General features: G+C 40.9%; 1 protein-coding gene and 5 non-coding genes across 6 annotated transcripts in view; all 6 read right to left on the bottom strand.

Moving 5' to 3' along the window:
- Nucleotides 1-25,699, bottom strand: part of pck2 (phosphoenolpyruvate carboxykinase 2 (mitochondrial)) — a 235,473-nt gene that overhangs the window by 10,444 nt on the left and 199,330 nt on the right. The window lies entirely within an intron of this gene.
- Nucleotides 635-706, bottom strand: trnag-ucc (transfer RNA glycine (anticodon UCC)). Its single transcript has one exon. It is a non-coding gene; the product is annotated as a tRNA-Gly (tRNA).
- Nucleotides 2,067-2,148, bottom strand: trnas-aga (transfer RNA serine (anticodon AGA)). The gene has a single exon. It is a non-coding gene; the product is annotated as a tRNA-Ser (tRNA).
- trnag-ucc (transfer RNA glycine (anticodon UCC)) lies at nt 8,090-8,161 on the bottom strand. Its single transcript has one exon. It is a non-coding gene; the product is annotated as a tRNA-Gly (tRNA).
- trnas-aga (transfer RNA serine (anticodon AGA)) lies at nt 9,516-9,597 on the bottom strand. Its single transcript has one exon. It is a non-coding gene; the product is annotated as a tRNA-Ser (tRNA).
- On the bottom strand, nt 10,173-10,244 carry trnag-ucc (transfer RNA glycine (anticodon UCC)). The gene has a single exon. It is a non-coding gene; the product is annotated as a tRNA-Gly (tRNA).

Genomic DNA, 25,699 nt, shown 5'->3' with positions numbered 1-25,699 from the left:
AGCTGTGTGTGTTACTGTTCATGCAAACAAGCAAGCTAATGTCAGCCAGCTAGCTTCAACCGCAACTGTGCTGCACTAATCTCACGGAACTGCAAAACCACAAGCTTTCGCACCAAAGTCATGCAGCTACCGCATTTACAATCCAGCGTGGCCGTTGTTGTGCACATCCTACTTGAAAGATGTGTGGCGTAGGACTTGGAAGACGTATGTCTTTCAAGTATGTAGTTCCACAGCCCAATGTGGTTGTTGTGGCCGAGCGGTCAAGGCGATGGACTAGAAATCCATTGGGGTCTCCCCGCACGATGATTTTGCCACCGCAAAGAGCTGATCAGTACATGGTTAGTAAAATGTTATCTTCATTCCAAACATTGAGCACAATATTTAAAGTGGGACTGGGTGTCTTTATGAAGAAGTAGCGTGTCCAATCACAGTTTCATGTAAGAAGGTATAGGTATGAAGTGATGAGAACTCAAAGCCTGTGTGAACAGTGTCTTTCCACAGCAAACGGTAGCAGCGAGGCCGATGAAGAATGCACCTGGCCTGACATTGTAAGCATTTGCAAAAAGAGCGGAGAACGTTTTTAGTGTAAAATAGTACGCAGCCCACATGCTTGAACAGCACTGCGAGTGGCAACTTCGATGGCCGGGAATCGAACCCGGGTCAACTGCTTGGAAGGCAGCTATGCTCGCCACTATACCACCATCGCTGTGAAAGACTACAACATCACTGATTCATTGTCCGGCTTATACAGATTTTCAGGACAATTAACAAGGTGGGCATTGTGATTACTCGCTTGTCAGGTTCTAAACTGGTCAAAAGGTAGATCACTAAAAAGACTAGTGCTTTCATGCAACTGCACATTTAATCTCATCAGCAAAGCTTCTTTGCTACTCAAGTGTGGCCTCTCACGCATTTAAACTCTTGCGTGATTTTTAGCACCTTGAGAGTCGCAATGGTCACGCGAGTTCTTCAGGTCACAGCAGACAAGGTGAGAATAGGTGTGAATCTGTCTTGGGACGAATCTGGGACGAGGACGTCTTTGGCTCCTCTTTCAAGTTATTGGACTTTGGCAAAAAGGTTTTACGCTTCATTCAAAAATGAGAGCAAGTGTCTGTGTCCCAAATACAAAGTGGGAGCTGGTTCCACAGAGAGGGGCCTGAAAAGTGATGGCTCTGCCTTCCATTGCACTTTAAAATCCCCTCGGAAGCCAGCAGTCTGAGAGCAAAGCACTCTGTTGGGATGATATGGCACTGTGAGATCTTGTATACAAAATTGGTGGTGATTATTCAAGACCTTGTGTGTGAGGGCAAGTATTTGGATTTTTATTTGGGATTTAATTGGGAGCCAATGAAGAGAGAAGTCCATATGGGGGAAATCTACTCTGTCCTTCCAGTCCCTGACTGTGCTCTGGATGCAGCGTTTTGGAAAACAGTGTAAAGGCTTTTCAGGAAGCTTTTAGGACACTGTGAAAATACTGAATTTGAATAGTGGAGGCTAGAAGTAGTGAATGTATCCTTCCTCTCTATCATTAGATGGAGAGAGTGTACAAAGGCCGGCATAGTGGGTCTGTGGCCACTCTTGCTTGCGCTTTTGCGTGTCTGTCAGCCAGCTGTGGAGAAGAGCAAAGTTTTTACATGCAAAGAGCTGTAGTGAAAAGCAGTGTTCCAAACAATGAAATGTGTCCACTCCTTGTGCTTTTCATGCAGTAATGTTTGAAGCTATTTCTGCTGTTGTCCCATTCCCGGTGAAATGCGCTGTGCCTCCAATCCCGATCCCAGTCCTCTTGCAAAGCAATCAGCATTTGTCAGACGCATGAGTCATTGGCGGTACTCAGACTGGATCCTGGACGACTACACGGGGGCACGTGTGGGGTGGCTAAGAGAGCAATTGAAGGATGCCATGTTTACTGAATATGTGCCTAATTTTGTCAGGACATAGCTGGGTCCATTGCTTCTGCGTGCTCTATTTTCACAAGCAAAGGCCTGGCTCTTTCTCCTGGCACCTTCTCAGGTGATCTCCATGCCTTCTTCTCAAATCAACGTCAGGACTGCCGCAAAAAAGCTGACCGTTGTCAACAGGATTCGAACCTGTGCGGGGAGACCCCAATGGATTTCTAGTCCATCGCCTTGACCGCTCGGCCACAACAACCACATTGGGCTGTGGAACTACATACTTGAAAGACATACGTCCTACAAAGTCCTACTCCACACATCTTTCAAGTAGGATGTGCACAACAACGGCCACTCTGGATTGTAAATGCGGTAGCTGCATGACTTTGGTGCGAAAGCTTGTGGTTTTGCAGTTCCGTGAGATTGGTGCAGCACAGCTGCGGTTGAAGCTAGCTGGCTGACATTAGCTTGCTTGTTTGCATGAACAGTAACACACACAGCTGATGATTTTGCCACCGCAAAGAGCTGATCAGTACATGGTTAGTAAAATGTTATCTTCATTCCAAACATTGAGCACAATATTTAAAGTGGGACTGGGTGTCTTTATGAAGAAGTAGCGTGTCCAATCACAGTTTCATGTAAGAAGGTATAGTGTCATGGTTCTGATTTTGAGGAAGAGACTACGACTGGGATATAGTTTGGGTCAGCACAGATCATTTATTAAAACACACATTACAGTGTGGGAAGAGCCGGACTTCTTCTTCGTTTGCACAAAGACAGAAAGCTTTATAGTCATTATGACGTCACACAGTTAGACCTTACTGGCAATGATAACAGTTCCTCGCACTCAAAAAGTTCTCCTTATATGGACATCATATGCTACTTTAGAGAAAAACAAGTGTGTAATACATTGTGCATTTTGTGATAGTGTAGCTCTCAGAGAGACTGTCCTAAGACGACCTTTCTGTTCTTATTAAGTGTGTATGTGAACGTGCGTGTTTTACATAACTCTGTATGTGCATGTTTGTGTAAGCCTGCAAGTGACTGCAGGAGGCCCAACTGGACCCTCTAGCTCGAGAGGTGCTTTCGCCACATGATAGAGTATTACATCTAGAATGGGTTTTATCCTACGTGCTCTGAAATAAACAATAAATGATACATGATAAACTGAAGATAAGTAATACAGACTAATGAAGTAATGATGAAATAATGACAGTGCCTGTAAATGATAACCAAGTAACAGTAAAATAACAGGTTTTCCTCGACATCTCCTCCTTTTTGGGCTGGCTTGCCAGCCCAACTCACACCAGGATTTGTCTCCAAACAAACAAACACGTTATGACACTTATCAACCCCAACACCTCCGTTGTTTTCCAATTTTCCCACAACCCAGCTGTCCTTTTAGCTTCAGACTCGAGTTTCAGCCTGTCACACTTCAGGCCTCTTTACCACCTCCTCTTGGGGTGAAGAAACGCCCTCGGATTCTTCTTTCTTCGACCCGCCAGGTAGACTACTGAGCGAGCCAGCCACGTTGCAGAGGATTATTCTGCCTCTGTTTACCACCCGTGTTGTGACTTGGAATACGCCTTTCCCTGAGCTCCCCTCTGCTCATTCACCCTGAGATCACTGGAAGCAGAACTATTACTTCCGGAGCTTGGCACGCTCCCTCCATCCTTCCGGTTTTCATGTTCCAATGCTGCTGAAGGTTTGAGGCAGAGCAGGTTACACCTCTCCATCCCCTGGAAGCTCAGTAGCACAGCTCTCGGTGCCATTTCCGCTCACATCTCCTCCCCGCACTCCTCGAGACCTCATTGGTCTGGTGTCTACTCCTTTCTCTGCAAGAGACAGAAGCCAACCCCTCTCCCGCACTGGCTCTCCTAACCTAATGTTGTTAACTATATGTATTCCAATCCTATGCTATGCCTATGTGTGTAAGCGTGCATGCATTTAACCCTCTGCACTTGAAGTCAATACCTCCAATATATCAATCCGATCCGTTGTCGGATGAAGCTTTTGACCTTCACAGACTAAGTGCCAGCTCCTTATAAGCACATTTGCAGTGTGTGTATAAAAGTGAACTACAGACCTCAAACAAATTGGGCATTCTTAATTCTAACTTCCATTTAAATGTAGTACTCAGTTTTTGATCATCCAATTATGCTTCTCACTCGTTCCCTAAATTGTCTAGAAACCTTTAATTTTGCCATACCTAAATTATTAAAACACAAAGGAAATCATAGACCCCCTATATAGCTTTTTGCCTTTATGAGCACACTTCAATAATGAGCAACAACCTGCAATCTGTACCAAAAATCTTCATGGTCACACCTGCAATCAAAGATCAAATGCACTTTATATCCTTTTTAATTCCTCCTTATCTAAAACCTCCTCAGTTTCAGGTTAGTTTTAATTAGTCTCAATTAATAGTTCTAGTTGTATTTGCAATCTCCCCACTGCAAACTGCACAAGAACATTACACATCCTCTCTAAAAACATTAGTCAGCAGTTACATGTTAAACTCCTTTCACTCCCCATTCACCTAAAAAGCAAATCTGTTAAATCAAACAGCTTATTTACAACCACCTGTAAATCATAAGAGTAATAAAAGATTCAGCACAACAGACAAGTATCATGTTCAGGATTTCTCCGATCATTAAATCACTATTATTGCCACAATTTGTTTTATTCACCCTTGGGCAATGTTACTCCACTTGTGTATCACTACTAAGAGCTCCCTAGTGGCCAGTTAGTGAGCTCTATGTCAAACTGTCCCCAAATTTGTTATTTGTTATTATTACTTGTTTTCATGTCACTTGTCTGTTTTCTACTGCACCCTTCTCACGCATTCTTAACAAAGCAAAGCAAACATTAGCAGCACATTGACCGCAGTCAGGCATCCACATTCCAGAGGTGCTATAAAAAGATTTCCTGTCAGAGGAGGAGTGTAAATGTTAACGCTGCACAGTTACCTCTGTAAGCAACACAAGACACAAAAATGGCATTTACAGGTTCACTCATCCTCGAATATTTTGTCATCCTTCTACTCCTGTAAAAAGAAACACACATAAATTCATCCACCCTCTTGTTCTATCTAGGTGGAGGTTAACCTTGAGTCGTAGTCAAGTCTTGTCATCTTTTACCAGTCAGTCCGTTTGTTTTATTTCCAGTCGTTCATCCATTCATTCATTCATTCATTCTTTCCTTTGCTGATAGTGGAAACCATCGCCGCATTTAGATTTCCGCCCTCAGCAAAATGACGTCATTTCAAAAAGAAAAACAAGAACTTGAGATCGGATTACCTCGCTGAATCCTTTTTTAGACAGGGACTCTCGTTTCTAATTGTCCCCACAAGTGTTTCCTCCAGAACCCATTTCAATGCGGAGAAACTCACTTACAACAATTTTCTCGCCGACGTGTAATGCTTGTAATTTCCGATGTGCAGATCTGCTTAAAGAAAAGATTCACAAACAAAAATCAGTGCACTGTTCAAAATATAAAACAAAATAAAATGAAAAATAACAAAAACAAAAATACCAACGCCCGGGTCTTAGGACTTGTCACTGAATATTCCTCCCATCAATAAAAATACCAACCTAAACCTACACAGAGTCAAATCAACACCACCTCAACCTTTTCATATTCATAAACCTATATGTTTTGCGTTCGTGAAACAAAATAGAACCGTTTCCATATTAAGTAATTTGAGCTCTTGAAATGTTTTAATTCTCTTAATTCTGCCAGTTTATCTCAACACTTATTCAATGACTTTTATTCAACTGCTACGTGGTCACTCAAATCTTAGCTGTTCAAATTGCCTAGAGTTCAACAAAGTCTAGATCCCAGTTATCATGAAACTTGAACGGGTGTACAATGATTTACTTACAGTAATTTAGAATCATCACTCACCCTAGCTCTACTACTGGCACTGCGTGACTTTTCTCACACTGGAAACCAGAATTTAGTACAGAACTTTAATACCTCAGGCAATCGTGTTCAAGGGCTGCCCCCCCTTTCTCTTCTTCTTTGTCCGTGTGTTCCTCCTTTTATTAAATCTCCATCACAATGATGTGGCGCTCTGAAATAAGACTCACACTGTTAATTCATCGTTTTCACTCTGCACCACTGCTCAGGCTGTTTTCTTTTTTTTTTTTAGTGTACAGTAAACAATTAAGTCGAGGCCTTAAGCCCCAGATATCTCACACAGGCATCGTTTTCATAACCAAACCTCTCCGGACCCTGCTCCCCAGACCACACAAATGCCCTCTGGGCTTATTATTGTAACAGATTCTGTATTTGAATTTGTTGTGTGCAGCATTGAGCCTTTGTCAGTAAAGCATTCTTCATTGCAGCAGCTGGAGCATTGTGTGTCACTTCTTAGTGAATTGAATCAACATTTTGATTTTGGTGCATGGGTATGTATCAGTTTTCACTCCCTCAACGAGTGCATAAGTGTTCATGTGTGTGTTTCTCTTCATTCTAAGTCGGCGCATGCAGAAGTGTGTGTTTGTGTGTTGGTGTATGTTTGTGTTCATCACCTTCCTGTTCTGTAGTTTAGGTAAACCAGCGGCCTGAAGCATGCCCTGGGGTCCTGTCCTCCTCTTTGGGTCTGTTTGCATCCGTTGTTGCAGCTGCCTGCATCTTCTCCTTGTAACTTGACCCTTTTGCTTCTGTAGCTCTTTCAGGGCTTACTCCTGCTGTTGGAGCTTTGCGTCAGGTCAGGTTATCAATCAATCTGGCGCAGTAAAGAAAGTGATCTCCGTCGACCACTTTGGTTCTTCGGGGTGCTCGACCTCCCCCGGCAACCAACCGAGCAAATAGCCTAACCATGCGTCCACGATCAGGAGTCACCGCCACAGCGCTGAGCCACTGCGCCCTTAGGGGACCGCGTCCCCAGTCCTAAACAAGTTTACTCAATATATTATAAGCGTCACTGCGAGGTCTCCGCCTCCAGTTTAATTATCTGACGCCCGAAACCGCGTTTCTAATAATCGATTAAACAAAATGCCCTAGACTACCGGGTGACTGGCTGGCATCCAGTCAACCCACTTCTTCTTAAAACTCTTTAAACCGTATTGTCTTAAACACATCTAACCTCTTAACTCAAAATTCGCTTCCCACAATAAACAGCCATAACTTGTATCAGTAAAATATTCCCCAAACATTTAACACTAATTACCCCAAAATCACCACGGACAGAACAGAAGCTCCACTGAGTGAACATTTAATTTAGTTTAATTTCCAATTCAGCACCTTTGGAGATCCATCAACAGGCGGTGCTTACCTCTCATATCTCGGGGCCCATCACTCAGTCGACCTCCTGGCTGTCCGTCTGACACCACTTATACCCCAGCCACGCTCCATTTGTCCCTCCTCAAACCGGGTTTTTCGGCACCAGAATTGTCATGGTTCGGATTTTGAGGAAGAGACTACGACTGGGATATAGTTTGGGTCAGCACAGATCATTTATTAAAACACACATTACAGTGTGGGAAGAGCCGGACTTCTTCTTCGTTTGCACAAAGACAGAAAGCTTTATAGTCATTATGACGTCACACAGTTAGACTTTACTGGCAATGATAACAGTTCCTCGCACTCAAAAAGTTCTCCTTATATGGACATCATATGCTACTTTAGAGAAAAACAAGTGTGTAATACATTGTGCATTTTGTGATAGTGTAGCTCTCAGAGAGACTGTCCTAAGACGACCTTTCTGTTCTTATTAAGTGTGTATGTGAACGTGCGTGTTTTACATAACTCTGTATGTGCATGTTTGTGTAAGCCTGCAAGTGACTGCAGGAGGCCCAACTGGACCCTCTAGCTCGAGAGGTGCTTTCGCCACATGATAGAGTATTACATCTAGAATGGGTTTTATCCTACGTGCTCTGAAATAAACAATAAATGATACATGATAAACTGAAGATAAGTAATACAGACTAATGAAGTAATGATGAAATAATGACAGTGCCTGTAAATGATAACCAAGTAACAGTAAAACAACAGGTTTTCCTCGACAATAGGTATGAAGTGATGAGAACTCAAAGCCTGTGTGAACAGTGTCTTTCCACAGCAAACGGTAGCAGCGAGGCCGATGAAGAATGTAACTGGCCTGACATTGTAAGCATTTGCAGAAAGAGCGGAGAACGTGTTTAGTGTAAAACAGTACACAGTCCACATGCTTGAACAGCACCGTGAGTGGCAACTGCGATGGCCGGGAATCGAACCCGGGTCAACTGCTTGGAATGCAGCTATGTTTGCCGCTATACCACCATCGCTGTGAAAGACTGCAACATCAATGATTCATTGTCTGGCTTATACAGATTTTCAGGACAATTAACAAGGTGGGCATTGTGATTACTCGCTTGTCAGGTTCTAAACTGGTCAAAAGGTGGATCACTAAAAAGACTAGTGCTTTCATGCAACTGCACATTTAATCTCATCAGCAAAGCTTCTTTGCTACTCAAGTGTGGCCTCTCACGCATTTAAACTCTTGCGTGATTTTTAGCACCTTGAGAGTCGCAATGGTCACGCGAGTTCTTCAGGTCACAGCAGACAAGGTGAGAATAGGTGTGAATCTGTCTTGGGACGAATCTGGGACGAGGACGTCTTTGGCTCCTCTTTCAAGTTATTGGACTTTGGCAAAAAGGTTTTACGCTTAATTCAAAAATGAGAGCAAGTGTCTGTGTCCCGAATACAAAGTGGGAGCTGGTTCCACAGAGAGGGGCCTGAAAAGTGATGGCTCTGCCTTCCATTGCACTTTAAAATCCCCTCGGAAGCCAGCAGTCTGAGAGCAAAGCACTCTGTTGGGATGATATGGCACTGTGAGATCTTGTAGACAAAATTGGTGGTGATTATTCAAGACCTTGTGTGTGAGGGCAAGTATTTGGATTTTTATTTGGGATTTAATTGGGAGCCAATGAAGAGAGAAGTCCATATGGGGGAAATCTACTCTGTCCTTCCAGTCCCTGACTGTGCTCTGGATGCAGCGTTTTGGAAAACAGTGTAAAGGCTTTTCAGGAAGCTTTTAGGACACTGTGAAAATACTGAATTTGAATAGTGGAGGCTAGAAGTAGTGAATGTATCCTTCCTCTCTATCATTAGATGGAGAGAGTGTACAAAGGCCGGCATAGTGGGTCTGTGGCCACTCTTGCTTGCGCTTTTGCGTGTCTGTCAGCCAGCTGTGGAGAAGAGCAAAGTTTTTACATGCAAAGAGCTGTAGTGAAAAGCAGTGTTCCAAACAATGAAATGTGTCCACTCCTTGTGCTTTTCATGCAGTAATGTTTGAAGCTATTTCTGCTGTTGTCCCATTCCCGGTGAAATCCGCTGTGCCTCCAATCCCGATCCTCTTGCAAAGCAATGAGCATTTGTCAGACGCATGAGTCATTGGCGGTACTCAGACTGGATCCTGGACGACTACACGGGGGCACGTGTGGGGTGGCTAAGAGACCAATTGAAGGATGCCATGTTTACTGAATATGTGCCTAATTTTGTCAGGACATAGCTGGGTCCATTGCTTCTGCGTGCTCTATTTTCACAAGCAAAGGCCTGGCTCTTTCTCCTGGCACCTTCTCAGGTGATCTCCATGCCTTCTTCTCAAATCAACGTCAGGACTGGCGCAAAAAAGCTGACCGTTGTCGACAGGATTCGAACCTGTGCGGGGAGACCCCAATGGATTTCTAGTCCATCGCCTTGACCGCTCGGCCACAACAACCACATTGGGCTGTGGAACTACATACTTGAAAGACATACGTCTTCCAAGTCCTACGCCACACATCTTTCAAGTAGGATGTGCACAACAACGGCCACTCTGGATTGTAAATGCGGTAGCTGCATGACTTTGGTGCGAAAGCTTGTGGTTTTGCAGTTCCGTGAGATTGGTGCAGCACAGCTGCGGTTGAAGCTAGCTGGCTGACATTAGCTTGCTTGTTTGCATGAACAGTAACACACACAGCTGATGATTTTGCCACCGCAAAGAGCTGATCAGTACATGGTTAGTAAAATGTTATCTTCATTCCAAACATTGAGCACAATATTTAAAGTGGGACTGGGTGTCTTTATGAAGAAGTAGCGTGTCCAATCACAGTTTCATGTAAGAAGGTATAGGTATGAAGTGATGAGAACTCAAAGCCTGTGTGAACAGTGTCTTTCCACAGCAAACGGTAGCAGCGAGGCCGATGAAGAATGCACCTGGCCTGACATTGTAAGCATTTGCAAAAAGAGCGGAGAACGTTTTTAGTGTAAAATAGTACGCAGCCCACATGCTTGAACAGCACTGCGAGTGGCAACTGCGATGGCCGGGAATCGAACCCGGGTCAACTGCTTGGAAGGCAGCTATGTTTGCCGCTATACCACCATCGCTGTGAAAGACTGCAACATCACTGATTCATTGTCTGGCTTATACAGATTTTCAGGACAATTAACAAGGTGGGCATTGTGATTACACACTTGTGAGGTTTTAAAAGAAGTTGATTTTAGATAATAAAAATAACAAAAACACTTTTTACAGTAGCTTCACTCGTGCTGTCCTTTTCTAATGTTGATCTGCCCGTGTTCCTTCAGGTAATCTGGATCTTTAAAAGTCTTATCACATATATCACAATCAATCCTCCTATTTATTTACGAAAGTGAATAGGAAAACTGTATGTTTGTATGTATGTGTTCCCAGCATGTTGCAGATCTGAAAGAATATAACCTCCGTCACCACTATGTGAGTCTTCATGCCGACAAATATGACTACTTTCAAGGACAGTGAAGTAGAGAGAAGGTGAATGAACCGTTGGTGGGTCTGAAGAAACAGCCGTCTGTATTTACTCACAGCCTAGACATCAGTGACAATGCAGTGAAAGCTAGCTACCTCATCGCTAATGAAATTGCACTAGCATCAAAACCATTTATTGAGGGTTTAAAAACGTATAATAAAGGCATCGGAGATAGTGTACCCTGAAAAGCGCCAGGCCTTTGTAAATATCAGCCTGACAAGAAACACAGTTGCCAACAGGATTTCTGATCTTTCAGAGGATTTGGACAGCCAGTTGAAGCAAAAAGTAAAGTTATTTATTGCGTTTTCAGTTGCAATTGATGAAGGCATGGACATTACAGATGTTCCGCAACTGGCAATTTTCATCCGCGGAGTTGATGACACATTGACCGTTACAGAGGAGTTCGTGGAGTTGGTGCCGATTACAGATACAACGACCGCAGCTGCTGTTTTCACCACACTCGTCGGCGCACTGGACAGGGTTGGAGTGGAGTAGTCCCACGGTGTCAGCCTGGCTACAGCTGGTGCGCCCTCAATGATTGGGAAAAAAGCAGGCGCCGTAACCAAGTTCAGAGATAAAGCGCAATCTGCAAATGGAGTATTTGATTTTTGGGCTTTTCACTGTATTTTGCACGAGGAAGCTTTGTGTTGCAAGTCATTAAAAATGGATAATGTCATGAAGGTGGTCATCCAAATTGTTAATCCCATCTGTTCCAGAAGCCTCAATCACCGTCAGTTTGTCAGCCTTTTCAGAGAAAAAGACCACATCTATGGCCTGCAATACCACACTGAGGTAAAATGGATGAGCTGAGGTGCTATGCTGAGGCATTTCTTTGATTTACAAGAAAAAAATTGAACAGTTCATGGAAGAAAAGGGCAAACCAGTGTTAGAATTTCATTCCGCAGAATGGATGCAGAACTTGCATTTATGGTGGATGTTACAGAGCACCTGAATAACTTGAACAAACAGCTTCAAGGATGCAATAAAGTTGTCGCGCAGTATTATGACAGCATACGTTCTTTCAAGTTGAAGCTGTCATTGTGGGAGACGCAGCTCACTGGTGGTGATCATAGCTTGACTGGCCATCGGGCATACTGGGCATTTGCCCGGTGGGCCGATGAGTTTTTTTTCTTTTTTTTTTCTCGTAACGGTATAAACACTGAAAGGTGGTGGATTGGCCAGATGCTGGGAGATGTGTAAAAATAACTCAATTGTTGTTTGGTGGTGGCTATTGCGGAGCTTCCACAGATTCAGTAATGTTAGCAAGTGGTGGAGGCCAGCAGGTGGATGATGGAAAGGTGAGGCAGGAAGAGCAGAGACTTGAGGTGGCCGTCGTTCCGAGTGTCAGGTGAACTGAACTTCAAGTGAGAACTTATGACCTGCAGTCTGTCTGGGTCAGATATAAACCAAGTTTAGGTGGAGTTTATTTTCGTTATGCTGACTTTTTACAGTCAGTTACAATAACTCTGCGTACTAGCTAGCATGACGGAGTTTATATACTGCTGGGCGGGTGCTATGATGTTACTGATGTTTAACTTTATTTTATTTATAAGGTAAGTTATTAGAGTTTCCAACCGTCCCGTAAAAAACCGAATCGTCTCGTATTCAGAGAAAATATTCCGCGTTTCGTATTGACCTAAGGAGCACAGTTTGTCCCGGACTTCAGCTAGAATGGAAAAAGACACAAAGCTGGAGTTTTTCTGCGTCTTTACGCTGTCAGCTGTCTCTTCTTCTCTCATCCTCTCCCCCTCCCTCTCCTTTTGCTACCACAATCATGAAACTGATCAATGATCAGATGATCGGCTTTTCTGATGCAAGTCCTGTCTCTCTTGCTTGTTTATTGTCCACTTTGCACCAGAACAAGGAACCCAGAGGAGGTCGCGCTAAACAACAGCAGCACGTTTAAACTTGATCAGCTGTTGTTAGAATTTATGTAATATTAATTTCTACTATCAGCTGATGTTTTCTGGAGCCACAGCTGTAAAGCTGCTGGTCATGATATCGGTTTGGATATGTGGTGATAGGGAAACATGAAGATGAAACCAGGAGATGTCCTTACTGAATCATCAGAGCTGAACAGGTGATGGAGAAACAGGTTTACCTTTTAGGTGACATGAATGAGTTGAAGGGAAGTTATGAACTGTTTCTGAGAGACAAATAACACCAGGATCCTTTTTTAGGTAGCTGACAGCTGGTAACTGTGCAGGGGCGGGTCTAGCAAAATTTTGCCAGGGGGCCAGGTAGGACATTAACAGGGAAAGTGGGGCACAAGGACTACTTTTCTTTTATTATTCTCAATTAAAATGTCTAGCTTTTACCAAAAATTATTTGAATCTTACAACAAACGTTTTCATCTGATGTAAAATGTATAGAAATCCATTATTGTACATAGTAATATTTTTTCAGGGTCCCATTATACTGTATAATTAAGTTTTATTCTTTCTCACCTGTCTTTCTTTCTCCTTTCACTTTTTAAAAGTTGCCATGTTAAAAAAATATTTTGTCCTGCCATGCTGTTTATTGATGTGGTAAATGAATAATTTATGAAAATATATCTAAATCTGTCATTTATTATTTTTAATATTCAGTAATGATCATGTCTCACCTTTAGTCTTCTCTGTCTTGATTTCAGGTTTCCACCATATGTTGTAGATAGTTCAGGAGGTTAACTCGACCGAGCAGTCTTTGGGTTTCGGCTAAGTACTGTTTAGAATACCAGAATAGAGAGGATGCTGTAGGTTTAAGTTTATTAGATTGATACATATATACCAACAAGACAGTGTACATCACTGTCACAACAGTGTTTGTTTTCATTCAAAGGCTTTATGGTTTTTCCTATAAAAAAACCATAGGAATATTCCTATTCCTATAATACCTGGTGGGCTGGTCGCTAGTCAAAATGCCCGGGCCGTTTTTTTGTCCCAGTCCAGCCCTGGTGGTGATGCAGCTCACTTCCCCTGTTTGAAAAATGTGTGCATGACCCAAAGTGTGGTAGACATGAAGCAGTTCAAAGATAAAATAACGGGACTGTTACTGGAGTTTGAGCAATGATTTCAGATTTTTGGTGAACTGGAGAAAGACTTCAAGTTTTTTGCTCGCGTTCACCGTGAATCCCTCTGATCTGCCCATCAGGATCCAACTTGAAATAATAGTGTTACTTTTATATTGTTGGATTGTCATTTATGCTTAGAAATATATACTCATATATCCTTAGAGGTATACACTGTAAAAAAATTTGTAATATAAAAGTATTTTACTGTGTATTTTACAGTTTTGTACTGTTCTTCTAAAATATCATTAAATTTACATCAATAGACTGTGATTTTACATTTCAAATGTAAATTAACGTAAAATCACTGTATTGTAATAAAACATAATTTTCTTGTTTTTTTAAATGTATTTGTCTGTACATATGCATATTTAGATTGTTAAAATACATTCACAAATGTTTGTCCGTTATTTGAAAGATTGAACTGTTTAATTCAAATGTAATGCTATGGAAAAATATATAAAATGATTCTTATAATTTTTTTTTACATCAAATAATTATTATTATTATTGCCATTTAGGGCGATCGTGGCTCAAGAGTTGGCAGTTCGCCTTGTAATCAGAAGGTTCGAGCCCCGTTGTCGAACTGACAACGTTAGGCAAGACACTTCACCTACCACCTACTGGTGATGGCCAGAGGGGAATTATAAAGTGGAATTGTAAAGCACTTTGAGGGTCTCAAAAAGCACTATATGAATGCAATCCATTATTATTTAAACCAACTGTTAACTGTATATTTCTGTACATTTCAGTATTATTATTCATATTGCCGCATTCATGGACCTTGTTTATAGGTAATTTCATTGTTTAATCACATTAAAATGTTCCTAATTTAATGTTTAAAAGCATTTGAAAAAGGCAAAATCCCATGTAAAATTAGGGCAACAAACTGTATTGTCATTACTGAAAATAACTGTAATTTCATGTGAAAGTTATTTACTGTTATTTTATGGTATTATTTTGGCTCCCCAGCTGCCGGAATGTTACCGTTTTTTTAGGATTTTTTTTTTACGGTGTATAATCGATTGCATATTGATAGGATGTGTAGGAGCCATTCTTGGGTTAATACCTTATGTGGTCGCTAGAGGTCACCTTTTTCTGTTTTGATCATGTAAAGGTATTTAAGGTAGACGCACGTACTCGGCGTCAGGTGTGTCATTAATTGTAAGAAGGAAAACAGTTTGTGACCGTTGCGCTGTTATGTTAAGTTGATATGGGAATAAAGACCAAAAAGGACAAGATAAGTACTGCTGGAGTTATTGGACTTTTTACTTAATTCATACATACCAGTGACATCGCGTCACCCCGGTTAACGACCACCTCAGTGGCTTCAAGCATAGGCTTAGCCTCTACAGGATGTCTGATCCTTAGCAGTTATCAAAGACTCTGTGTGCCTCCCAGAGCACTCTGGCATGCACACACATCCTAAGGTCATGAGAGAGGTCGTACCTTCTCTTACTGATTTATGGTATAGGAGGACACCTACCCTGTATCTGTTTAAGTATAAGACATCATATGTTAATGAACCTACGCATATTCATGTAATCTCAATAAAGAGCAGTGTGGTTGTGTGTTCGTTGTCCTCAAAATTTTAAAATAACTTGAATTAATAGCTATGTTGTGCTTTTGGACACACTGTCCTCGGGCTCCAACTTTATGTTTATATGTTTTATGTTGATGTGCTACTGTTTCTAATTGATTATATTTATATATTTAACCTATTCTTGACTCTGTGTTTTTTGCACTTGTTTGGGGATTTCATTATTTTTATCTACATTTCTGCCTGAGAAATGACACCCTGATATAGTTCTGTGATCTGTGAAACAGTTTTGCAAATCACTGAGGCACTGTGTGTTTGTGTGTTCTTTGTCCTCAGAGTTTTCAAATAACTTCCAGTGTTTTATGAATAATAGCTATGTTATGCTTGTACTATTTTGAACATACTGTCCTGAGGCTCTAGCTTTATTTTTTATGTTGATCGCATTAAAACAAAAAAACAATGCTTGTACCAACATTATGGACTAAATTGCTCCTCTAAAATGTAGATGGCAAAAATTTAAAACTCAGCCTTGGCTAAATAAGGCCACTCGTGGCGTCAGACAGGAATGCAGGAAAGCAGAACGAAGAAAGATAAGCTCCACGGTCCTTCTGAACCACCTACATGTTCATTCTTTTTCTCCAAATTTAAAGCAGTCTCATTATCCCATCTTACTGATATAATAATGCACATGAAACCAACTATGTGCCCCTTGGGTGTGTTACCTACGCCATTTCTCAGAGATGTGCTGAAGACAGTCGGCCCCAACATCCTCGCTATTGTAAATGGCAGTGTTTCAAATGGAACTGTCCCTCATTCATTTAAACAAGCTGTTGTCCAGCCATTTCTAAAAAATCCTGGTTTGGACCCGTCAGTATTTGGCAATTCTAGACGAATCTCTAAGCTGCCATTTTTGTCTAAGGTTTTCGAGAAAGTTGTCCTCCACCAATTATATTAATTCTTAGACACACATAATATTCTGGATAAATATCAGTCTGTTTCAGAGCCTTCCACAGCACAGAGTCCGCTCTACTGAAGGTGTTCAATGATGTGCTTTTAGCTGCTGACTCTGGAAAAAGTACAGTTTTAATTCTTCGAGACCTGAGTGCATTATTTGACACTGTCAACAACACATTCTTATTAAACTGTCTAAAGACGTGTCGGCATTCAAGGCTCTGTTTTAAAATGGTTTGCCTCTTATTTGGAGAGCAGATCATACTCTGTGATGCTGGGTAACAAATACTCTTTCCCATCTATACTCACTTGTGGAATACCTCAGGGCTCTATTCTGTGCCCCGTCTTATTCTCCCTATACATGCTCCTATTAGGCTCCATGCCTTCGTATCATCACGTCTTGACTACTGTAACTCTCTTTATTCAGGCATCTGTCACTCAGGCCTGTCCCACCTGCAACTTGTTCAAAATGCAGCCGCAAGGCTCCTGACGGGTACCAGAAAGAGAGAGTATTACTCCAATATTCGCATCTTTACATTGGCAGCCAGTTAAATATAGAATTGATTTTAAGGTTTTATTATTTGTTTTTAACTCTCTCTATGGTTTGGCTCCAGGTTACATTTCAGATCTCCTTAGCTTGCACCTACCCACTCGAACTCTGCGCTCCTCCGGTCAGATGCTTGTATTAGTTTCACACTCGCAGTTCAAATCTAGAGCCACTCCCACATTCTTTGCAGTAGTTCAGCTTGTGTCAAGTGCATCTTTTAAGGGGATTACAGTGTTGTGGTTTATTTTATATCAAATTTACATTAGCAGATTTAACAAACTTTTAGGTGATTTTTATCCAGTTTGACTTCAATATTCTGTACATTAAGTTTTTATGTCCCCTTGGCTTTTAAAATGAAAGATAATTTAGATGTTTTAAAATCACTGTAACAGTATTTTCTCTATGCTGCTCAAGGCTAACAGGTGTTTTTACCTGGTGGCAGAAGATTTTGTGCCTCCAAGTTTAAAAAATTTATAATTCAGATTCCATTTCCCAATGCTGCAGTTGAAACATTCATGTAAATGAGTGATACATATGAAAAAAAGTGGGATCAGAAGCAAAAATTAGAACGGGCTGTTAAGGGCCGACTTCTTGTGTCAAACATTAAAAAATAAAAATAGATACCTCACAGTAACTCCAGTTGTAGTCTGTTTGTGGTGTGGATCTGCTGGTGTTCTTTAAGTGAAACTGGATCTTTAAAAGTCTTCTCACACAGGTCCAATTTATAAGGCCTCTCCTCAGTGTGGGTAAACGTGGGGTTTTAAGTGGGAGTCTGTTGCAAACTGTTTGTCACACTGATCACAGCAGTACACATCATACCCGGTGTGAACATGTAGCTTTCATCTCAGTAGCCAGCGGAAAGTTTGTCCAGGGAAGTCACAGCTGTTTGGTTTAACTCCATAGGGTATAACTTGATGACTCCGCAAGTTGCAGATGCGAGCCAAAGCTCTGCCACACTGATCACAGCTGTAGGTTGAACTGTGCCCTGGAGGAGTTTGGGTCTTTTTAAGGTTCCAGACTCAGTAAAAGACTTTCCACACAAGTCACAGCTGAATGGTCTCAGTTCACTGTGGACGAGTTGGTGTCTTTTTAAATGTTTAATCTTCTGTGTTTATCGGCCTCCTGAGAGCGCTGACTTCTCGGTCCGTGTTTGTCTTGCAGTGACAGAGATACAGACAGAGGCAGTGAGTGAAATGCAGTCGTGGAACAAACTGAACCTTCAAACTCCCTCCATTAGTTAAAACGAAGCAGTCACTGAACACCTATTACCACCACCTACTGGCAAAAATAGAACATGACATCCAACCTGTTGCAAGAAAAAAAAATCCCAAAATTAAATATGTATTTTTGCATAAACTATTTTTTTTTAACTTAACAACCACTAGCATATACAAAACTCTTGCCCATTACTGGAGCTTATGTACAAATATTAATCGTAGCATTGTATCACATTCAGAACAGTAGTAAGTGTGTGTCAGGCTTATAGATTTCATATTTTCTATTTTAGTTTGACATGTAGTATGGTAATATCTGCTAGTACAGATTATAAAGAATTACAGTAGTAAAGCTTAGAAAAGCCAAATACTTTTACAAATACATTTTTCAGTGTCACTCTGAAACAGGATGGGACAACACTACAAATGGAAGACAGCCATCTTAGAAACCTTTCATTAAAAGGGTTTGTGACATTAGTTGTTGTTCTGCTCTGTGAGTTTGATGAGTTTGTCTCTCACCTTCTATACCCTCTGCTCAGAGTGACGCTAAAGCTTGTTGTGGACCTTGAAAGCAGGTCAAGAACTATTGCCACCAGCTGAAGTCCAAGACAGTGGAGTCTGTTGAACCAAAGATAGAGACTATTGAAATTCAGATTTCAAAGTTTGGAGAGAATGACCTGGTTCTAGCCTACTAGGAAGAGCATCTGGAAAGAGTAGCTGGGAAGTTGCCTGAAAGAAAGATAGGTGGAATGGGGAAATCATACACATGTGCTCTGTTTCAGTTTTGTGGTTTTGTGGTCAGTTTAAAGACTGAAGAAAAAACAGAAGCAAAGCATGTTGGAGCCTGAAGGTGGCGCTAAAAATCCAAAAAAGGGACATCAGAGCAACTCCTAACAAATTAGCCTTCTGCAAATGAAATGTATTCAATAAATTAAACCAGAAAACAGAAGAAGAAATTACAGAATATTTGGTGTTTCCAAGAGGTACTAATACACAGAATGGCAAACCACATGACTGAGTGCCTGTATTAACACAGGTTGCAGGAACTTTACCTGCAGCTTCCTGTTGACCAGCTTTCTCAATGTGCTTAAATGTTTCTGCTTTAATTTAATGAGTCAATTATCAGTTGAGCCACTTGCACCAAAGCAGGCATTTAAATGTATATTTCTATCACTGTGGTCCTTTCAGCACCAAAATAAATCATAAATCATCATTCAACTTCAATTACTCCCAGGAGAAAGTAATTAGTTACACTACTCCTTACATTACTTTTGCATTTCTCTGTGAAATGAACTAAAAAGCACTGTCTCATTGATTATTTATTATTATTTAACAATATAAACTCATAGGGTACAGTCCTACACAACAATACAGATCTCTATTCACACAACATCTTTTTAGTATTTAGGTATGAAGATGGAGCCGACAGCACCAAGAAAAGATGAAAGCCAACACAAATAGACCTATTTGAATTGCTCACTTTCTAATGATGTCCGCCAACTATTTCCTTGCCATGTTAATTACACTTTTCACTGCTTCCCCACACTTCTACATGCCTAGTGTTAGTAACAGCAGTTACAAAGTGACTGGATGTCACCATGGATGAGTCCATTTGTCATCGCAGTAAATGACATTTGGCTTCCAGTAAGAGAGGGGGAAGGAAGGGTGTATAAGTATAAAATGAACATGAAGAATGCATATGGGGTTCTTCCTTTTTGTCTTCTGTGAGATCTTCAGTGAGAAATTCTGAAGATTCGATTTCAGACATTCAAAGCTAAAAATTCCAGCAGAGAAACCAAAGAGATCAACCACTGTTCAAACTGTGAACATTGTTTTGTATATTTTTGGCTTTTTCATCTCAATTCTTGCCACGTTAGATGATTAATTTTGAAAGATTTTGATTTGCATCATACTTCCACTGAGTGCCCAGGGGATGTTGTTTCCTGTTGGGTGATTGCTTTGTCCTCTCCAACCTTTCGCCTCCAAAGGATCAGAATAAAATCACTATTAGCTCAGAGTAGGTTAGTAAGTAGAATTAAAATTATTTGGTAGTTATAATTTGCGTTGGTCCTGCTAAAGTGCATCAATACAATTTCTACCTGCAAACTGTGAAATGACTGGACCCACACAGTGGCTTTAAGATTTATTTTTATACAACAAGCACTCTCCACTACACACACCTCTCGCCAGTCTCCTGCATAACAATAAGAAGGGGAGAGAGTCATTAGTCCCATCAAAAATCGTGAAATCGTAAAGGGAGAATTTTTTCCCCTCTGTCACAGATTCTTTTTTTGAAGTGCCACTTTGTCCTCTGTTTTCTTTTTTGGGGGAAGGGGGGGGGGGGGGGGGGGCATACACTGAATTGATACTATGTTTTTGGGTAATTGGCTCTATTGCAATTATTTTGTAAAACAAAACAAAACAAAAAACCGTACCTTAAAATAAAAATAAAAATGCAGAGTCCTAACTTCTATATTAAAACACACACACACACACACACACACAAACATGGACCGAAAGCTCAAAATAGCCACTGGTCTCAGAAAACACATATCAGAACTGATAAGAACAAAGCAGAACAGACAATGCCAAAGGAGAGTACATAAACTGCTTCATGTTCAAGGGAACTACTGAGAGATTGAGGAATATGTTTGCATGTGAGTGGAGGGTTCAGAACAGATGAATCTAGAGGCAGGTGGGAGTTGCAGCTTTCTAAAATGACAGCAGAGTGCATGATGGGAACATAAAAAGCAGACTGACTGAAAAAAGAAAGACAGAAATCCAATCACAGGTCTGTTTGCTTTGACATTACAACATCCAAACAGAGTGTTTCACTCGCTGTCTCTGCAGAAATCACACAGTGACTTTTACTTTGTCGTCTCTCCTCTGTGTCTGATCATTTGGTAAGAAAACATTCATACAGGTTACAAATTTTGTGCCTGGTAACGAAAAAAGGCTTTAGTTAATGGTGTTTTTTTCTTGTTTTTTCTTTTTTAAGTACTTTACAAAATGAGGCAAATTCCTGTTTTTGTTTCTTATTTGTGTAATTATTTCTTTCTTCATGTTTTTCCAGGTGATGGGTTTTATGACAGACATCACGTTACTGAGTCTCCTCATTATTCCAAGTGAGCCATCTAGTTTCAGTCATTTACTGTCTGACAGATCAGAGCAGAAAGAGATACTTTACAAAGTCACACATTTTATACTGAAGATGTTGACAGAACAAGAGATAAAAAGCAAACCCACGACTCTTAAAGTCAAATTGTTCATCATGAATTTTCTCTTTATCTACATTTCTATATTTTAATGATATTCTGTTTTTCAGGCACTTTACTGGTCCAGCAGCACTAAAGTTGCATGGGATTTGTAAACAAGATCCACTCAGAGCTTCCATCTCTGTTGGTGCAGTGATGAAGAGGTTTGTAGGATCAGGACAAGCAGCCAAAGTTTGACAGCACAAGACCTGTGTTTGGAGCGTGGATTAAAAATAATTATGAATTTGGCAATAATCCAAACAATGTGATCTTCAACAGCAGTGGGACAGTTTACATCTATCCAATGAACATTACAGGAGATTTGACAAAAAAAAACTGCACCACTCTGTTTTCCACTTTAACCACAGATTATACAAACACATACTACTTCAGAATCGTGAACTTGCCCTACAGATGTACAGCTGTTTGTGATCCTCTTCAAATAACAATTAAAGGTAAGAAAGTTTCCTCTCATTCTAAAAAGAATAAAGAAAAATCAGCTGCAGCTTTTGTGAGTCAGCTGCTTCTGTTATACTCATTTTCCATGAACAGAATCAACTTTTGGTGTTTTGGAAATTTATTTACCTGGATGATTGAGAATGCATCAAGACATTTAGTATAACACATTATTAGTCCCAGCAGAGGTGCTGCTCTTACTTTTCTAATCTCTTACTATTTTAAGAGTCTTTAGAAGGCGTTTCTGGATTTGCAGATTATAAACTGCCTTGTGGATAAATTGTTGAATCAATGTGCACTGCTGCACTGCTGCACTACTTCACACTTATATTTCATCTACGTCTATCTGGTCATGTGTCTTTTATGTTCTCTGGTTAGTCTGTCTTGTCTTCTGTGTTTTACTGTTATGTCCATGCCAGGGCAGAAGTAAATTTTCTGGGGTGAAGTTGCTGTTCGCCTTGATCAGCTAAGACTACAGATTATAGATGAAGTCAAGAAAAGTAAAAAGAATCCTGTCCTGATTACAAAGCTGATGCACACCACTTTGGCCTTGTGAATCAAAGAGATTATCAGTGATGACCTACCAGTGGGTCAGATCCTGGATCGCTGGCTTACTCTGAAATTGGAGTCTCAGGTAAAAATGTATATAGATGTATCTAACAAGATGTATTTTATATTGACTTCTGTTATCTGGCCTGTCTGAACAAGTTATTCCTTTGTAGTGTAAGGATTTTGATGTACTTTGCAGAGATTTGTAGATTAATTGAAACTTGTAAATGTAAATTTATCCTGTGTGTTCACATCTGTGTATAATTCCACAGGATTACACACCTTTACCTGAAGAACCACTTTTTTTTTTTTTTTTTTTTTTTTTTTTAAATGACATCAGAAACAGCAGTATGCGACATTATGTGATGGCAGAGCTTCAGTTCATCCTTTGTCATTTTTTTTTTTTTTTTTTTTTTTTTTTTTTAAATAAATAGGACAGGGGGAATGAATGAGAGAAAGAGGGGGAGAGAAAGAAAGAAAACCAAAGGGGAGAAGAGACGGTGAGAAGGGGGGGAAGAGAGAGAAAAAAAAAAAAGAACTCCTGGGTCACAAGTATGGAGAAAAAAAACAAACAAACAAAAACAAACAAACAGAGGAGACAGCAAACAACAAAGAGCAACATAATAATAGAGAAAACAAAGCACCATCACAATAAACTAGCTAGTCATAGATATCAATATTTACTAAATAATAAACGATATTGTGCAGCACGCAAGATAGACAGCACACAGTGTGCTTTGAGGCAGCAGCCAAGAAAGCTTTAGTCCGCGTCTGTGAATACCCATGTGTGCATACCTGTGTGGATCAGCATGCTTGCATTCCAAAGGTTTCTCCATGTAATGATCTGCTAGGGAGTGTGGGGGGGCCACAGCCCCGTCCTCCAGGGTGTGAAGTGGGTATGGAGGAGATCAAAACTCCAGACATCCAGAGGCCCCCAGAACACAAGAGACCATGGAAGACTAACAGAGGGGCAGCCGCGCCACTGTTCCAGTAAGAGCTGAGGAGAGTCCCAGATGAGGGCTCGCCCAGCAGTCGCGGAGCAGAAGTCAGGGGGAGTTGCAGTGACGCGCCCGTGAGCTCCGCCGGCCCCCAGCTGTGCCTGAGTGACCGAGCCCCAGGCCGAGAGGCCGGGGGCACCCCACCTCCAAAGGGGCCCGAGCGAGCCCCAGGCCCCAGGCCCCGACAAGCGGCCGCCAAGGAGTGAGCCGGTGTGTACCCGGCTCACTCCTCACTTTTGTGATTTGTTGGACCAACATGCTCCCCGGCTCCAGAGCTTAATCTGAAAGAAAGCTGCTTGTTCACACATTCACAGCTAAAAATTCCAGCAGAGAAACCAGAGGGATCAACCGCTGTTCAAACTGTGAACTTGCAATTTTGTTTAGTATATTTTTTGCTTTATCCTCTCAATTCTTGCTGTGTTAGATGATTAATTTAGAAGGATTTTGTTTTGCATCATTTTTCCACTGAATGCCCAGGGGATGCTGCTTTCTTATTGGGTGATCATCATCAACTCGGGACACAGTGATACGTGCATCTTTGGATTTGGTTTGCTTTGTTCTCCAAACTTTCTCCTCCAAAGGATCAGAATAAAATCAGTGTGATGGCCAAACCCGTGGCCACACTCTAAAGTCGGTAACTTTTGTATTTTCATTCATTTGAACATAGTAATACATTTTAGTTTCCAATAACTTTATTGATTGGTTTGGATACATTTGTTCTATTTGTAAGCGCGCACATTTAGTTTACTTATGTATTCATACTACTTCATTTCTTTGCTTTCTGACTAACTTTTGTCTTTTTATTTCTTACCTGCCATCATCCCTGGGAGTTGCTGGACAAAAGATGGTAGCCAGGGTTTGAAACCATTAAATATGAAGGAAGATAATTGGACCACACCACCACTTCCTGCTGAAGGGGGAATGTGTGTTTTCTTTACTTTAAAAACAAAGTATTTGTATTTAATTAAATATTTGAGTTTAGGGTTTAATGGGGTTTTTGATTTTCTTCTTTAGTGTTTAGTTTATTAACAAACTAGATTGTACTGCATCGTTTGTGATTTATGATTGTGTTTTGTTTGTTACCCCTCATGTGTCACAATGGTCTGATCAGCCATTATATATACCCTTGTATGTCATTTCATGTTTAGGTCAGTTATCTATGTTTGGGCAGTCATTTGGTTTGTTAAGGTTGCAGTCTTTGCCTGAGTTCAGTTTTGTTTCTTTGACCTCTTTTATGAGCTCAACATTTATTATGCTTATAAATATAATTTTTGGGGGTTAAATAAATGGAAACTATATTTTTCTAATAATTCCTGGGCTCCTCCTGTTTTTCAACTCGGTCCATCACAATCAGTATTAGCTCAGAGTAGGTTAGCAACTGTTGGGATTAAATAATTTGCAGTGCCTCGATAATGCTATGCTTTTTTATTAATAAGTGTTATATAGTTATAAAGTGTAGTATTAAGTACACAGCCCTGAAAAAAAAAGGCATGTGAACATGTGTCCTCGTGAGTACAAAGCTGCAGACTCTCACTCATGCTTGCCTGGGAAAATGCAGATAAGAGGGGACCATCTCTAGTGGAAAGTTAATGGGACACTGTTTTTTAGACTAGAATGAGAGAGCTTCTGTAATAAAACTTTTAGGGGCACACCAACATTTTGAGATCCGTGGCAGTTTGTCATGCAGGACGCGTCTCCCGTCTAGAAGTAGTATGAAAGAGAAATAAAGAGTTAAATGGTCAACTGAGCAGTGTTTTGTCTTCCACCGAATGCCTCTGAGGAATTAAAAGAACTTGGTGTCGATATTTACACAACATAAGTAGAATGAAAATGATTTGATTGTTATACTTATACACTCACCTCTTGCCAGTCTCCTCTGTCACTATAAAAAGGGAAGAGAGTCACTAATCCCATCAAAATCACCTGTCCACTTTGACATCCCAGCAGTGCCCCATACGCTCAGCAGCAGCAGGCTAGAGACCACACCCCTGCCACATGGACATTAATTTGGCAATCTTTTGTGAAAGTGCTGCAGATTTTTTTTAAGGCATGCCACTTTTGTCCTCTATTTTCCTTTCTTTCTTTTTTGTGTGGAAAATACAGTGTACACCATGTAGATACTATGTTTTTGGGTAATAGCTGTTTGGCAATTATTCTGTTGCTGTAAGAACCCCCCCCCCCCCCCCCCCCCATTTTTTCTAAAATATTTTTAGATACAAATAAAAATGAAATGTCCTTATTTAGCAAATAAAATAAAACAAACACACGGACACTAAGGTCAGTCTCAAAAAACTCAGAACAGACAAAGCCAAGGGAGGCGTACATGGAAGGGAACTACTGAGAGAATGAGGAATATGTTTGCATGTGAGTGGAGTGTCAGGTGAATCTACAGGCAGGTGGGAGTGGCGGCATCTGAAGTGTCAACAGAGTGCATGATGGGAACATAAAAAGCAGACTGACCGATTAACGAACAACAGAAAACCAAAATTATCACAGG

Source organism: Astatotilapia calliptera, chromosome 9 (assembly GCF_900246225.1).
Source record: "Astatotilapia calliptera chromosome 9, fAstCal1.2, whole genome shotgun sequence".
Classification (NCBI taxonomy): domain Eukaryota; kingdom Metazoa; phylum Chordata; class Actinopteri; order Cichliformes; family Cichlidae; genus Astatotilapia; species Astatotilapia calliptera.
Note: the sequence above shows the minus strand (reverse complement) of the source record. Positions and strands in the feature narration are given on the sequence as shown.